At 51.1% G+C, this 5,289-nt stretch overlaps 1 long non-coding RNA gene across 1 annotated transcript; it reads left to right on the forward strand.

Annotated features, from left to right (window-relative positions):
• The first annotated feature begins 2,479 nt into the window (after positions 1 to 2,479).
• On the forward strand, positions 2,480 to 3,283 carry LOC143820976 (uncharacterized). The gene is made up of 2 exons (XR_013225614.1): positions 2,480 to 2,604; positions 3,080 to 3,283. It is a non-coding gene; the product is annotated as an uncharacterized LOC143820976 (long non-coding RNA).
• The last annotated feature ends 2,006 nt before the right edge of the window (positions 3,284 to 5,289 follow it).

Here is a 5,289-nt window from a genome sequence, read left to right on the forward strand (position 1 = left end):
CTCTGCCTTGTTGGAACTCACTTGGTTTTCATGGCGGACTCAATACGGGGTGGTTTGCCAGGGCCTTCCCCAGTCATGACCGTTTACCCCCCAGCAAGCTGGGTACTCATTTCACCGACCTCGGAAGGATGGAAGGCGGAGTCAACCTTTAGCCAGCGGCTGGGATCGAACTCCCAGCCTCATCCCAGCCTTAGCTAGAATTTGGGCTGGGGGTGGGGGCTGCAGGTGTGCAGGGGCCTTCCTGCTCAGCAAGGCACACCCAGGGCTGCTCCCCACTCTGTAAGCACAGACATGCAGGACATGACTCAGATCAAAGGCTCAGGGAACCAGCTTGCCGATCCCCTCCGGGGGCTCCCCTGCCAAAGGACCCACTGCTTGTGGACGCTCAGGAGCCTCATGAGTAGGGAGGCAGATTCCAGACTCTCCTTCGGGGCCGTTCTTCCAAGCCCAAAGAGCCCCAAGAAACCTGTTAGCCCCTCCTCCTCCTGAGTCAGGGATCTTAGAATGCACGGAACCCGAGAAAGGGGCAACCATTTCTGCGGGGGGGGGGGGGGGGAACATTGTAGGAGGGACCGTGACTTACTTACTTAGGTAAAGGTAAAGGTATCCCCTGTGCAAGCACTGAGTCGTGTCTGACCCTTGGGGTGACGCCCTCTAGCGTTTTCATGGCAGACTCAATACGGGGTGGTTTGCCAGTGCCTTCCCCAGTCATTACCGTTTAACCCCCAGCAAGCTGGGTACTCATTTCACCGACCTCGGAAGGATAGAAGGCTGAGTCGACCTTGAGCCGGCTGCTGGGATCGAACTCCCAGCCTCATGGGCAGAGCTTTCAGACTGCATTTCTGCTGCCTTACTTATCGATTATATTTATATACCGCCCTCCCCTGAGAAGAGCCTCTTGTGGCGCAGAGTGGTAAGGCAGCCATCTGAAAGCTTTGCCCATGAGGCTGGGAGTTCAATCCCAGCAGCCGGCTCAAGGTTGACTCAGCCTTCCATCCTTCCGAGGTCGGTAAAATGAGTACCCAGCTTGCTGGGGGGTAAGCGGTAATGACTGGGGAAGGCACTGGCAAACCACCCCGTATTGAGTCTGCCATGAAAACGCTGGAGGGCGTCACCCCAAGGGTCAGACATGACTCGGTGCTTGCACAGGGGATACCTTTACCTTTACCTCCCCTGAGGCTTCTCTTAAGGGCAGAGCTTCTGCTTTGCATGGAGAAGGTCCCCGGTTCACTCCCATCATCTCCATTTAAAATAAGCAAGTAGTCGCTGGTGGAAAAGCTCTCTCTGCCTGAGACAGTGAGGTGCTGCTGCCGGTCTGGACAGACAATGCTCACGTGGACGGACCAAGGGCCTGATGCCACAAGAGGCAGATTTGTGTGTGTTCCTATGTGGGAGGGAAGCCTCCTTGCTCAGAATAACAAGCCGTCCCTACAAGTAGCAGGCACTACAGCAGGTGAGTCCCCTGATGGTGCCTGTAGGGTTGCCAGGTCCCCTCCTGATCCAGGTTGGAAAACTCTTGGGTATTTGGGGATGCAGCTGACGGGGGGCAAGGACCTCAGTGTAGTCTAATGCCCAGATTCGTGTGAGGTGAATCAGTGGCTGCGTAGTTGGTGCCGGCAGGAGAGTTTTAGTTTCTGGGACCATGGGATAGGCTTTCTTGAGGAAAGCCTACTAGCACCTGATGGACTGCACTTGTCGAAGTTGGGGAAGAATGTGTTTGGCAGGAACCTGGGGAGATTCATCAGGAGAGCTTTAAGCTGAATCCACAAGGGGAAGGAGACGATCAACATAGGGAGTGTAAGGAAGGAGACCGATCATGAGCAGCTCAACTAGGAAGGCCAGCTCATAGGGAACCAAAAGTAAAAGGATTCAGATGCCTTTATACTAATGCCTGAAGCATGGGCAATAAGAAGGAAGATCTGGAACTTCTCATGCTGATGGAAAGATAAGATCTAGTAGGCATCACTGAAACTTGGTGGAATGATTCTCATGACTGGAATGTAATAGTGGATGGATATGAACTATTCAGAAAAAACAGAATAGATCGAAGAGGTGGAGGAGTGGCACTGTATGTGAGGAAAGGGCTTACCTGTCAGGAAATTCTAGTGAAGGAGAGCATATCTACAGTGGAAAGCATCTGGGTGAAAATAAGCGAGGGGAAAACAAACAGTGTGGTGGCTACTGACGGCCTGACCAACGAGAGGATGTGGATGCTGCACTTTGTGAGCAGCTTGAGAAAATATCCAAGCGGCAGGACCTTGTCATCATGGGTGACTTCAATTTCCCAGATGTGTGCTGGGAAACAAACTCTGCGAAGCATCCTCAGTCTTGCAACTTTCTGACCTGTCTGGCTGACAATTTCATTTATCAAATGGTAGATGAACCCACAAAAGGTTCTGCCATACTGGACTTAATACTGACCAACAAGCAAGAGTTGGTGGATGGGGTGAAGGAGGTGGGGACCATAGGGGGAAGTGACCATATCCTCATACATACATAAGACTTTATTGTTTCCAGCCATAGGCCATTACAATGCGATCAATATCATATCAGTTGATATAAAAACAGTAAAAGAATTAGAACAATACATGCTGTAGTCCAGTGGTCCCCAACCTTTCCGAGGCTGGGGACCGGCAGGGCATCGGGCCGCGCCCCCGCGGACCGCGCCCGTGCGGGCCACGCCCGCGGATCGGGCCGCGCCCGCGGGCCGCGCCCACGGATCGGGCCGCGCCCGCGGGCCGCGCCCACGCCGCGCCCATGGGCCGCGCCCACGCCGCGCCCGCGGATCGGGCCGCACCCGAGCCGCGCCCGCGAGCCACGCCCGGGCCGTGCCCACGGATCGGGCTGCGCCCATGGGCGCGGGCTGAGCGGGCGTGGCCCGCACAGGCGCGGCCCGGCCCTGATTCCCTCTCCCCGCCTCCCGCAGTAAGAAGCTTCCCGGGCCGCAAGCTTGCGGCCTGGGAAGTTTTTTACTGCGGGGGCGGGGCGGGGAGAGGGAGCCGCGGCCCGGCGCCATGGCCTTTGCGGCCCGGCACCGGGCCGCGGCCCGCAGGTTGGGGACCACTGCTGTAGTCCATAGATAATAAAAGACAATAAGAATTCAGGTCTCCAGCTCTCTGGTGGCATAAATTTGGCTCGAATTTTCCTTGCTGCTAATGCAAATAGTGAAACATTATAACTAATTAGGGGGTTGGTATCCGATAATAATAAGGCTATTTTGTCCAAATTCGCAGGGAAGTTCTGGCCACTCAAACATCTCTCAATATATTTGCTTCTTGGCTCCTAGTGGACAATCCAAAACATAATGATAGAGGTCTTCAACAGCAGGTTCTCCACAAATACATAGGCGAAGGTCAAAAGGTACACCAGAGTAGGGCTGATGGCATAATTTGAAAGCGTAAATGAGCAAACGCCATTCCAAGTTTCTGTACAGAAATGGTTACTAAATAGTCTGATCGGAGATGGACTGTTTTGAATAGTTTAAACAAAGGAGAAAAGTTAGATTTTATTATTGTTTGTCTATCCAGTATGGCATCACTATTAAAGATCCAATCTCTCAGATTAGACCCCTCAACATGTGCTCTTAATAAATCATCTGGGATGGAATGTCCACATAGAATTCCTTTTGAGATTGGGAGGCAAGGAAGCTTGTAGCCAGACACGAATGTTGGATTTTCGTAGGGCAAACTTTCATAAACTCAGAGACATGATGAGTGTCATACCATGGACGAGAATGCTGGAAGGGAAGGGAGCACGTGAAGGGTGGGCACTACTCAAACAAGAGCTATTGCATGCTCAATCCATGACTATCCCAGAAAGACGAAAACACTGCAGGAGCTGTAAGAAGCCTATTTGGGTGAACAGAGAACTTCAAGAGGAACTAAGAAAGAAAAGGGAAATGTTTAGGAAATGGAGGGAAGGACAGAGCTCTAAAGAAGAGTACTTACAGGTTACTAAGCACTGTAGATCAATCATCAGAAAGGCCAAAGCTGAGAGTGAGCTAAGATTGGCCAGGAAAGTCCACTGTAACAAGAAAAGATTTTTCAGTTATGTGAGGAGCAAACGTAAAGTAAAGTAGGCAATAGGCCCACTGTTGGGTGCGGATGGACAAACTCTAACGGAGGATGCAGAGAAAGCAGAAAGGCTCAGCGCCTATTTTACATCTGTTTTTTCCCCACAGGTCAAAGGGTTTAGGCACATCTAGAGATGGCAGTAGCCAAGAGATAGTGTCTGGGTGGCAGGTTGACATGGACAGAGAGGTTGTTGAGAGGCATTTAGCTGCACTGGATGAGTTCAAATCCCCTGGGCCGGATGAAATGCACCCGAGAGTGGTCAAAGAACTTTCCAGAGAACTTGCACAACCCTTGTCCATCATCTTCGGGACCTCTTTAAGGACTGGAGATGTCCCAGAGGACTGGAAGAGAGGAAACGTTATTCCAATCTTCAAAAAAGGGAGGAAGGATGACCTGGGAAACTACAGACCAGTGAGTCTGACCTCTGTGGTGGGTAAGATAATGGAGCAGATATTAAAGAGAGTGATCTGCAAACATCTGGAGGACAATTTAGTGATCCAAGGAAGTCAGCATGGATTTGTCTCCAGCAGGTCCTGTCAGACCAACCTGGTTTCCTTTTTTGACCGAGTAACAGGTTTGCTGGATCGTGGAAATTCGGTTGATGTCATTTACTTGGATTTTAGTAAAGCTTTTGATAAGGTTCCCCATGATGTTCTGATGGATAAATTGAAGGACTGCAATCTGGATTTTCAGATAGTTAGGTGGATATGGAATTGGTTAGAGCAGGGGTAGTCAACCTGTGGTCCTCCAGATGTCCATGGACTACAATTCCCATGAGCCCCTGCCAGCAAATAAATAGTGGAATCTCGGCATTCCGCATACCTGCATTTGTAGTGGAATCCAGTAGCGTTTCATTAGTTCCCCACAGGTTTCTGGTCTCTCAGGAATCGCTAGAAAGGAAGTGATTTTTTCTGTGTTTGGTCCCGCCCCTGGCAGTCAATCAAACGAACAGCCAATGGGCGGTTGTTATCATGCTCCGGAAAAGCCCCTTTCCCTTTAAGCACAGATTTAAAAAACACACACACACAAACGTTGCAATGAATATGTCTTGATTCGTTGCAACGGAGAGACCCATCTAGCTGGCGTGTGAGCTGGCGATTCATCGTTGCCACGCTCCCCTGAGTGAAAAGAAAAATCCCCCTCCCCCCTGAACGGGCATGATTTTCAGCCAAAAATAAAGGGAACTTGCATACGGGGCTGTGTTGTGCTTAGGGAC

This window comes from Paroedura picta, chromosome 11 (assembly GCF_049243985.1).
Source record: "Paroedura picta isolate Pp20150507F chromosome 11, Ppicta_v3.0, whole genome shotgun sequence".
NCBI classification, from domain to species: Eukaryota; Metazoa; Chordata; class Lepidosauria; order Squamata; family Gekkonidae; genus Paroedura; species Paroedura picta.